The sequence below is a fragment of the Carcharhinus amblyrhynchos genome, unplaced genomic scaffold, assembly GCF_965287045.1.
Source record: "Carcharhinus amblyrhynchos unplaced genomic scaffold, sCarAmb.v2.hapA scaffold_93, whole genome shotgun sequence".
NCBI classification, from domain to species: Eukaryota; Metazoa; Chordata; class Chondrichthyes; order Carcharhiniformes; family Carcharhinidae; genus Carcharhinus; species Carcharhinus amblyrhynchos.
The window spans coordinates 786,281-798,516 of NW_027649833.1; the positions used below are offsets into that span (position 1 = coordinate 786,281).

General features: G+C 46.2%; 1 pseudogene; it reads right to left on the minus strand.

The window, feature by feature from the left end:
• Nucleotides 1–420: 420 nt before the first annotated feature.
• On the minus strand, nucleotides 421–7,610 carry LOC145338091 (EEF1A lysine methyltransferase 3-like; annotated as a pseudogene).
• Nucleotides 7,611–12,236: the final 4,626 nt, after the last annotated feature.

Here is a 12,236-nt window from a genome sequence, read left to right on the forward strand (position 1 = left end):
AACTCCTCCCACTGCTGGGTTTTCCAGTCCTGCTGCAGGCAATGGAATATTAAACAGCTCACCATATTTTTCGGGTCCGCCCTCCACCGTGACAAGGCCGTATCATTCTGCCCTCTGTTTCCATAAACATCACACAGGAGAACCCAACAGGAGAGGAATGATTGGACAGGTTAGAATTGAGCTTGATGCAAGGTGAATTACGATGACTCAGGTTGCCTCCTCATCCAGTTACTCTTTTCAGATTAGAACAATATCAATAAGGACGGGGACAGTGCATCAGTGTCAGGATTAAAGTTAGATCTAGAACAGGACGAAATAAAAAAATCTCACTCTGTACACCATTCAACCATCCAACTCTGGGATGTTAAACCCATCTGGTTCATTGATGTGACCTCTGACATTCTCTGCAGCACTCCCCCGTTATACAGCAGGCTCTTTCCTGGTAATTTTGTACAAATTAATTTCTTGTTCTGGGGTACTGTGAACGATTGTGGAATCAAAATGAGTTGGAAGAACCTTCTCGTAGAAATCGATGGCTCCTACGTGTTTGCGTACCTTGGAGCAGAAGTAAATGGTGGTACTTTGTTTGCTCAGGTAAATCAGGGTTGTTATCAGTGGGTGGAATTCTGACAGCCTGTAGATGATATCTGAACCAAAGATGAAGTCATATCCTGTGGGGAAGTGTTTGTGATCTTTGCCCCACAGTAAAGCAGATACTTTTGCAGGTCTGATTCCGACCTCGGGGATGTTTTGCTGACGTTGTACTGTAATTGATTCACAACATTTGGTTTGTCAGTTAAAGTTACATCACCACCTACTGGAGGAATGTTAGAGAGGAACAACTTATTTCCATTTATTGCTTTTCTGTGACAGTATTGTAAATGATAAATGTGGACAGAGAAATCCTGGACAAGGCAGATTAACACAGTGGTTTGGCAGCGAGTACTGGACAGAGTATTCTGTCGCCAAGCTCATTGGGTGACATTTATTGACCTGTTTTCAATAACTCCCAATGAAATTTTTTTGAAGAAAGAAGCAGGGTAGGAAGCCTGACAACGCCAGGTCCAACAGGTTTATTTGGAATCACCAGACTCTGGAGTGCTACTCCTTCCTCAGGCGAGTCACTCGTGTATTCACCCTAACTAATCCCCCTGACACCAAGGGGCAATTTAGCATGGCCAATCCACCTGACCAGCAGATTGTGGGAGGAAACGGGAGCGCCCGGAGGAAACCCACACAGACACGAGGAGAATGTGCAGATTCTGCACAGACAGTGACCTGAGCCGGGAATCGAACCTCAGTGCTGTGAGGCAGCAATGCTAACCACTATGTCACTGCGTCAGAATACTGTGAGTCCATCTGGCTTCTAAAAAAAGCCTACCACCTGATTGGCAATCTTCATTTTATCACTAAACTGAAACCTTTCTCTTTCCATTCCAACCTGATTTGATTTGGTTGATACGATGCCACTCGGTGCTTTTACCCATGGCTGGATTTTGCTGAATTCAACATCCTGCGTGATTTCTTTTCAAAACATATCCTCCCATATAAACCCCTCCTTCCTACATTCCCACTCTCCTTACATCACTTGCTACTCCTATGCCCTCCTTCCTGCTATAAGGAAATATAAGATTAGGAAGGTACTCAGAGCTCCCGCACTTGGATTAATGAAACAACCACAATTTCAGCTATAACTGCCATTGGCTCTTGGCAGATTGGCGCTGGTACAAAATAGTTAATGACTAGAAGTAATGTCAAAGTTGATTGGTGGGGATCGCTACAAGGCTCTGTGGCTGCATTTTCTGGTTCATACTCATGCGACTCAGCCAATGTTGCCTACCTTATAAGCTGCAGGGAAGGAGTCCTGAGGCATGGTACAGAGGATCTTCTCAGACAAGGAGGAACGCAACTGAAGATGCTGAAGGAACGAGATATGATGCTCAATTCATCGATCTACAGTTCTGACACGCTGCAGTGAAAAGCTGCACCAACTTCTTCAGAAGACAAACACAGGACACAACTGACAGAGTATCCTTCATCGTCCAGTACTGGAGTGGAAAAGTATGACATCTTCTTCGAAGCCTTCAACATGTCATCGATGACGATGATCACCTTGCCAGGGCCATCCCCACTACTTCCCTTCAAACAACGGCACAACCTCAAACAGATCATTGTACACAGCAAATCACCCAGTCTTCAGGAGGACAGTGACCACGACACCACACAACCCTGCACAGCAACCTGTGCAAGACATGCCGGATCATCGACATGGATACCACCATCACCCAATAGGGCGCACGGTATAGACTCATGTGACTGGGCCAACGTTGCCTACCTCTACGCTGCAGGAAAGGATGTCCCAAGGCATGGTGCATCAGCGAATCCATGCAGATGCTATGACAACGGATAACCGGACACCATGCAACAATCACCAGGCAGGAGTATTCCCTTCCAGTCGGGGAGCAGTTCAGCAGTCAAGGGCATTCGGCCTCCAGTCTTCGGGTAAGCATTCTCCAAGACAGCCTTCAAGACACACAACAACGCAGAATCACCGAGCAGAAACTGAGAGCCAAGTTCCACATGCATAAGGACGACCTCAACTGGGATCTTGGGTTCATGTCACACTATCTGTAACCTCCACCTTACTGCCTGGGTTTGCAAATTCCTACTACCTGTCCTGGCCTACAACAATTCCTACCCTTTTAAGCTGTGATTATCCCTCTCTCTATGCACACTGTCTGTACCTGTAAAGATTTGATTACCTGTAAATTCCAATCATTCCAATCTGTAATTATCTTGCAATTCTGTCTTTGCCTACACGTGTCGTGTTTGTGAACCTACCTCCACCCACATGATGAAGGAGTAGCACTCCGAAAGCTTGTGATTCCAAATAAACCTGTTGGACTTTAATCTGGCACTGTGAGAGTTCTTATTGTATTTTCTTAAACAGACAAGCCTGGGCTGACACTGAGATTGGCCCATTACTATTTGCCTGATCCCATCAGTCATTTCTGGGCAATCTTACCAAAACAATTCAAAGTGTGGAATGAGCAAGAAAACAAAAAAGGTTCCGATCCATCTTCAAAAATTAAATCTTGTGGTGAAAAGTGATGCACAATCTGATTCCTGCCAGTAGGAAGAGAGGCTGGGGCCTAAGCGTACTGGAAAGCCAGCTGCTCACACCAGGGAGTGAAAATGCGCATGCGCAGATCTCTTTGTTCTGTACAACAAAGCAGAGATATCTGTCAGTTACCCGTCCCCCCAGGCATCACTGGCAACCACGGCCAACCAACTCCCTCTGCCCCTCCCCCACCCCCCTCTCCCTCCCCGGCACCTCCCACTCCCATCACCCTCCCTCCCCCACCCCTCCAGCCAATTGCACCGCCTGTCTCCCAGGCCTGGTCATTGATTGACCGCAGGCACACCCCCATACTTGATCAATTGCTTTCCCAGTTGATCACTTCCCACCCAGTCAATTCTCCACCAGACTCGGTCGATTACTGACCTGGCCGATTGCTGGTTGCAGAGAGCGCAGCTCCCCTTGTCCCGATGTTCCTTAGGCCTTGCCCCCTGCCTTTAGGTTCTGCCCCCCACCCCCCTCCTCAGGACTCACCCCCACTTGACAGTGCCCAGTGGGCAGTATCAGATTGGCCGTGCTGAGATGCCAAGCTAATATTTCCAGGATGTCAGGCTGGCAGTGGTGGTATTGCTCCCTCCAGGCTGCCAACCTCGTGGGGGCCTCAATGGCCTCTGATTGTTACATAGAACATAGAATAGAACATAGAACATTACAGCGCAGAACAGGCCCTTTGGCCCACGATGTTGCGCTGACCAGTTAAAAAACAATGACCCACTAACCTAAACCAATCCCTTTCCATCCATAAACCTATCCACGTGAAGCCACCACATCAAGTCCCATTGACAGGGACTATATCTGATCCTCACCTGTGAGGGTTTTCACCGGCTGCTATTGCAATTGAGTACAGACAACTGTGATCTGGGCTCACTTCATAGGGCTCACTTATAATATTTAAATCAGCATTAACATTTATTTAAATATTAAAATTTGCCTCGATCCTTTCCTGGGAGTGAGGCTGATCTTGCCAGACATCTGGGCCCAGTAAAATCGCAAAAGGCGAGAAATCAGACGCGAACCCGATTTTCCACCTCCCGTGCGCTCGTTCATCCCACCCATCGACCAGTGTGACCAGCTGGAAGATCTCCCCATTTGTGTTTTCATAATTTCTGTCTCATTTCGCACTATCAGCTACACAAAGATTGGATGAATCAAGATGACAAAATGAGTCTGGAAGATGAGTTCATAGAAACTGCCTGCTGCAGTTGTAAATGCGTCTAGTTTGGGGGCGTTTAAGAGATCTCTGGATAGGTTTATGGACGAAAAGGGATTGGTATAGGCTAGTGGGTCATTGTTTTTGTAACTGGTCGGCGCAACATCGTGGGCCGAAGGGCCTGTTCTGCGCTGTAATGTTCTATGTTCTATGTTCTATGTTCTAAAGTATTCAGGGTTTTTTGAGCAATTCTTTCTGGAACAAACCAGGGAAGAGGCGATTTTAGATCCTCTAATGCACGGTAAGATGATTCATTAATGATTTCCTAGGGTGGTGTTTTATGGTCCTGTTGCTGCGAGTATATCTGCGGTGGATACAACAAACCATTCGATTCACTGTTGACTTTGAAGAAACCACGTGTCAGGAACCATAAATCCTGTCCAAAGTATAGCACCCTCGAGGCAAGAATGATCATAACGTGATAGAACTTCATATTCAGCTTGGTGGTGGGAAATTTGGTCTGAAGCTCATGCCTTAACCTTAAATAATGTAATTAGGAGGTTATGAAGACATAGTTGGCCCACTGGGAATGGGTAAATATATTAAAAAGTCTATCAGCTGTAGAATTGAAGGACTTGTAACAGAGATACATTCCACTGAGAATGAAAGATTCACCATCAATGGCTCACCAAGGAAGTTAAGCTTGGTATTGAATTGAACACCATTGTGAAGATTAGCAGAAGGCCTGAAAATGCAGAAAATGTAAGAAATCAAAGAGGATGAAGAGAAAATGAAAGAGGGAGAAATGAGAATGAAGGATAAGAAATGTAAAAACTACAAATAGTGCAGGATTCTACCATTATCTCAAGCAGAAAGGATGGCCTCTTAGAGGATAGAATAAGTTACGGAAGACATGGACACGGCAGAGGCTTTGAACAATTATTTGTTATTTGGCTTCATAGCAGAAGACACAGTAAATATCCCAATGATCGGTAAAAATCAATTGGCAAAAGGAAAGGAGGAAATTAAAACAATCGCTATCACTGTGGAAAAGGTACAAGGAGCCTGTGGAGGGATATGGGAAGGTTCAGTGAATTGATAAAGATTTGGCATTTGGAGTATAATGTTTGATCCTCTAAGGTTCAGTAAAGGAGATACAAGTTCTGCTTCTTCATAAACTACCTTTATTTCTTTGATCCAAATCCACATACAATTCTCCATAGACCTCCAGTGCCACCTAAAGCCCCTTTATGTATTACTGGATAATTGACATCAATTTAGGACTTAACAGGAAAGCCTGTTAACCCATTCCTAACATGTAATGCGGGAAAATTTGAGATTGTCCTCTTTGGTGGGAAGAATGCAAGTGAAGAATGTTATTTAAATGGAGAGAGGCTGCAGAATTCTGCAGTGGAGAAGAATCTGGGTGTCCTAGTACATGTGGGAGAAAGGCAAGAAAGTGGCCTCACTTGATCAGATATGATCTTGGTAAATGAGCAGACTCAAGAAGCTGAATCACCCGATTTCTTATGATCTTATACATTCCCTGGATATTTATATCCTTCCCACTTCTCAACCTCTGTTGGTGTTTATTGCAAGGTGACTGGAATTTAAGAGTATGGATATTTTGTTAAAATATCCTGTTGGATGTTGGTAGGGGCGCACCTAGAGTCCAGTGTATGGTTTTGGTAAACTTAAGAAAGGATATAAATGTGTTAGCAGCTGTTCAGAGCAGGTTCCCTCGATTGATGCCTGGGATCAGGGCAGGAGAGTTATATATCCAGAAGCTTTAGACAGGCTACAGCTGCATCAGTTAGAGTTCCAAAGATAAAGAGTGGATCTTAATAAAATATTTGGGCCACCAGGCGCTGGGCAGTGCCAAAGGGCAGGGGTCAGAGGTGGTGAGGCACACTGGTTGAGGGGCCTCGGGGGTGGGGGGGGGGATCCACCATGTCTCTGCAATTGGGAATGGTGGGAGAAGGAGGGAGGGTGTGTGGTGGGGAGGTTGGAGCTAGTCATTGGGGGTGGGGGGGAGATTAGAGCTGGTTGGAGGGTTGGAAGGGAGGAGATTGGGGCTGTCTGTTGGGTGGAGGGGGGGGTAGAGGGGAGCAGGCCTGAGGGGATGGGAAGCCAGCAATGGGGAGGCCAGCGATTGGGAGGCCGGTGATTGGGAGGTTGTGGGGGGGACAGTGCTCATGTGCCAATCTCCGTTCTGACAGATCGGTGCATGCGCAGTGGCCCACTCAACACTATGCTGTCGGATCTCCAGCAGGAATAGATCCCGCCCCTTACTTACAGAGTGAATCTCACCAAGGCGCTCTGCCATCACAGAGTATCGGGTATTCATTCTGATAAGGATGCCCAAAAAAAACAGGTGGGAAAATTCCCGTTTTCCCAACTGTTGACACTTAGTTTTATTTTGGGAGAATTTCAGACCTTGACAAGAGGAATGCTGAACAGAGGTTTCTCTGTATGGGATAGAATAGGGTCCACAGGTTAGAAATAAGCATCTCTCATCTTAGACAGAGATGAGGAGAATTTTTCTCTCAGATGGTTGTGGGCCTTTGGAATTCTCTTCCTCAGAGAGCAGTGGTGGAGAATCAGTGAAACATTTTAAGGCAGAGATAGATAAGTTGTTGACTAACAAGGGAATCAAAGCTATTGATGAATATGGAGTTGAGGCCACAGATCAATCATAACTTTATTAAATGATGGAGCAGGATTTGGCGGTGAGGCGGGGGGGGGGGGGGGGGAGGCGGGGCAAATGGCCAACTTCTGTTTTTAATTCATTTGCTGTATTATTGATTACATTCAAAAGATTCAAGCTCTTTTTAAAATATTACACTGAATGCGCCAGGGCAAGTTTATACGGAATTAATTCTCCGCTCAACAGACAAAGATGTTTTTCTTTAATGTGTTACTGTTCAGATTTACAAGAACACCAATTGTAAAGGAAACAACAATTTATACTTCATGAGGGGAGTCTGCCAACCAATCAGCTCTCTCTTCACATGCGGTATTAATTATTGTTCTTCTACTCTTGCACTTTTGCCCTGATGAGTGCAAGATGAAAAGCTTCCACAACTTGTCTCTTTTTATTTCAGCAATCCTCAGTCCAAGGTCTTGTCATTGTGCATAGTGAGAATGCGGGAGCATTTTACTCTCCTCACACCTACAGAGTGTTATCTCTCAACCTTTTCTTCACTTACCCAGCAAGATGGCAAGAATCCCCACCCATCCAGTTCCTGCCCCCAGTTCAATCACCTTCTTCCCAGTAAAATCCATCTGTTCCTGTTCAAAGTAGCAGCAGAGAACTTTGGCCTGAAACAAAATGTTGAACCAACATTGGAATTAATTAGTTCACCTGAAACATTTATTGACATTTCTGCAAGTCAGGACACAGTGCAAGAGAGGGTTCTTATCCAGGAAACCGTCTCACAGGGAACAGAAACACAACATTTTAAAGACCATACAGCCATCAAAGCATTGTAGATGGGAGGGGATTGTGACTTTAATCAGGTAATTGAGGTTGGCCTTGTGTATGAAGGACTCTGATTAAAACCAAGGACAATGCCCTGGAAAACTATAACCAACAATGAACCCACCGTAGACAGAAGGTAGTAATTGTAGGTTATTGATAGATGGACAATGTTAGCCATTGGTAATGTATCTTTCACACTCGTTCTTTGAAGATTTGTAATTGTTTTGTAATAACGTATTTGTAACAAACAGAAGAAATCGCTGATTGAAACCAAATCCTGACCGGAGAATTGGCAGGAACTGAAGACCAAAGTCTCTGCCCGCCTGGCTCGCTGGACAGGACTGCTCCGAGTGCTGTCCTACAGGGCGCGAGTTCTGGTCATAAATCAGCTGGTCACCTCCATGTTGTGGTACCGGCTGGTCGCTTTGACCCCTCCCCCTGGCTTTGTCACAAGCATGATGTGGAGATGCCGGTGTTGGACTGGGGTAAACACAGTAAGAAGACTCACATCACCAGGTTACAGTCCAACAGGTTTATTTGGTAGCAAAATCCACAAACTTTCAAAGTGCTGCTCCTTTGTCAGGTGAGTGGGAGTTCTGTTCACAAACAGGGCCTATAACGACACAAACTCAATTTACAAAATAATAGTTGGAATGTGAGTCTTTACAGGTAATCAAGTCTTAAAGGTAGAGACAATGTGAATGGAGAGAGGGTTAAGCACAGGTTAAAGAGATGTGTATTCATGTCACATTATGTTCACGTCATGTTCATGTCACAATATCTGTAACCCCCATGACTTGCCTGGGTTGGCAAAATCTCTGGAGACAATACACATCTCTTTAACGGAATTCCCAGTGGAGGTTCCCCTACGGAGGGATCTCCCCTTACTATCTTGGGGACCTGGAGTGGAGGGTTCTGCACACAGCAGTTCTGTACAATTGTAGGTTCACAGACTCCCAAGTTTTCCAACCGTGTGGAGTGTGTGGACCATGTCTACGTTGTGTGTTATAGACTGCACAACCTTTTATTGATGTTTTGTTTGCACTTCAGTCCCACGCTCCTGATCTACGGACACCCGGTGCGGAGAGGGGAGGGGGAAGGAGGAGGACCTCCTCGTGAACCTGCTCCTGGGCCTGGTGAGACACGCCATCTACAGGTCCAGGCAGCGGGTGATCCAGGGGGTCACCCAACCCAACCGTCTGTCAATCTACCGCAGCTACATTAGCAGCCAGGTGTCAAAGAACAAAGAACAACCCGGCACGGGAAACAGGCCCTTCGGCCCAACGAGCCCATACTGCCATCTTAAAGCATTTTCCTACACCTACCTTGCCCATGCGTATGTGAATGGTACCCCTATTGTAACCAGATTCAGGGGGGAATAGTTTAGGGACAATTTGTTACAGCAATCAGCCTAACAGCACATCTTTGGGGTGTGGGAGGAAACCGGAGCACCCGGAGGAAACCCACGCAACCATGGGGAGAATGTGCAAACTCCCACAGACACCGGCCCAAATCCATGTATCTGCACAGCGAGCAGTGATAGTCACTGAGCTGTTGTGGTGCCCATCTGCTGGTCCAGGTTTAAGCACACACATCGACACAAAGTACTAGACCACTCTCGAAACGTCCAAGAGCAGCCCACGCACGACCCACCATGTGCATGCCCCTCGTTTGACAACAAGGTGGACCGACACACCTGTGAATTAAAAGAGACGAAACATTAACATGTAGTATTACATTTCCAGTAACGTCCCGAGGCTCTGACCCTTTTTAAAACCGTCTCCTTATAACCCTCCATCCCTGTTTCACTCATGTGCCTATCTAAGTAAACCTTAAACAAGTCCAGCGTGCCTGCCTCCACCACCTTACTTGGTAGCGCATTCCATACCCCCATGACCCTCTGTGTGAAAAACCTCCCTCTAGAATCCAAATTATACCTCTCCCCCTTCACCCTTCAATCATGACCTCTCGTGATATTTGTCCCCAATCTAGGAAAAAGCCTGCCACTGTTGACTCTATCTATACCCTTCATTATTTTATACACCTCTATCAGATCCCCCCTTAATCTCCGTCTTTCTAAGGATAAGAGCCCTAGTTTACCCAATCTTTCCTCATAACCCAGTCCTTCCATACCAGGCAGCATCCTGGTAAACCTCTTCTGCACCCTCTCCAGGGTCTCCACGTCCTTCCGGTAGTAAGGTGACCAGAACAGGACGCAGTACTCCAAATGTGGTCTAACCAACGTTCTGTACAACTGTAGCATTAGATGCCAGCTCTTATACTCTATACCCCTTCCTATAAAGGCTAGCATTCCGTAAGCTTTCTTTGCAACCTTCTCCACCTGGGTTGCCACCTTCAGAGACTTGTGCACTTGCACTCCCAGGTCCCTCTGCATTTCTATACTCTTAATTGGTCTACCCTTTATCATATAACTCCTCCCTGCATTATTCCTTCCAAAATGCATCACCTCGCATTTATCAGGATTAAATTCCATCTGCCATCTATCTGCCCAATATACCAGCCTATCTATATCCTGCTGTGTCACCTGACACTCCTCCTCACTATCCACCAATCCTGCCATCTTGGTGTCATCTGCAAATTTGCTGATGACACCACGTACACCCTCTTCCAAGTCGTTTATATATATTACGAAGAGAAGAGGTCCCAGTACTGAGCCCTGCGGCACACCACTGGTGACAGACCTCCAGCTAGAAAAGGACCCTTCCACTACTACTCTCTATCTCCTGTTGCCCAGCCAGTTTTCAATCCATCTAGATACCTGTCCCTGTATCCCATGTGCCTTAACCTTTTCTACCAACCTACCGTGAGGGACTTTGTCAAACGCCTTACTGAAATCCATATAGATGACATCAATGGTTCGCCCATCGTCTACCGTTTTTGTCACCTCCTCAAAAAATTCTACCAGATTCGTAAGGCAAGACTTCCCCTGAACAAAGCCATGTTGCATATCCCTAATCAGATCGCAATGCTCCAAATGCCTATACATCCTATCCCTAAGAATTTTTTCCAACAATTTTCCTACCACCGATGTCAAACTGACTGGCCTATAATTACCAGTGTTATCCCTACTGCCCTTTTTAAAGAGCGGTACCACATTCGCTATCCTCCAGTCCTCTGGGACCTCACCTGTGCCCAAAGAGGAGACAAAGATTTGCGTCAGAGTCCCAGCAATTTCATCTTTCACCTCCCTAAGCAGCCTGGGATAAATACCATCAGGCCCTGGAGATTTATCAGTTTTAATGCTACCTAAAAACCCTAACACTTCCTCCCTCGTAATGGATATTTCCTTCAACTGGTCTACAGCTCCCTCCAAGACACTACACGACACCGAACCCCTCCTTTGTGAACACCGACGCAAAGTATTCATTCAGGATCTCCCCCATTCCCTCAGACTCTAAGCATAATTCCCCTCCTTTGTCCCTAAGAGGACCAATTTTCCCTCTAACCACCCTCTTGTTCCTAATGTAAGAGTAAAATGCCTTTGGATTTTCCTTAATCCTATCAGCCAAAGCCATTTCATGCCCCCTTTTTGCCCTTCTAACTCCCCTTTTAAGCTCCCTCCTGCTCTCTCTATATTCCTCCAGTGCTCTCTCTGTTCCCAGTTGTTTAGACCGAACATATAGAACATAGAACATAGAACATAGAACATTACAGCGCAGAACAGGCCCTTCGGCCCACGATGTTGCTCCGACCAGTTACAAAAACAATGACCCACTAGCCTATACCAATCCCTTTTCGTCCATAAACCTATCCAGAGATCTCTTAAACGCCCCCAAACTAGACGCATCTACAACTGCAGCAGGCAGGGCATTCCAATCCCTCACCACCCGCTGGGTAAAGAACCTACCCCTGACATCCGTCCTGTAGCTACCCCCCCTTAATTTAAAGTCATGCCCCCTCGTGCTAGCTTTCTCCATCCGAGGAAAAAGGCTATCACTATCCACCCTATCTAAACCCCTAATCATCTTATATGTTTCAATAAGATCCCCTCTTAGCCGCCTTCTTCCCAACGAAAACAACCCTAGATCCCTCAGTCTCTCCTCATAGGACCTCCCCACCATACCAGGCAACATCCTAGTAAACCTCCTCTGCACCCTCTCCAACGCCTCCACATCCTTCTTGTAATGCGGGGACCAGAACTGCACACAGTACTCCAAGTGCGGCCGCACTAGAGTAGTGTACAGTTGCAACATTACACTGCGACTCCTAAATTCAATCCCCCTACCAATAAACGCCAAGACACCGTACGCCTTCTTGACAACCTTATCTACTTGATTCCCAACTTTCAGGGATCTATGTACACACACACCTAGATCCCTCTGTTCATCCACACTATTCAAAGTCCTCCCGTTAGCCCTATACTCGACACATCTGTTGCTCCTACCAAAGTGAATTACCTCACACTTCTCCGCATTAAATTCCATCCGCCACCTCTCGGCCCAGCT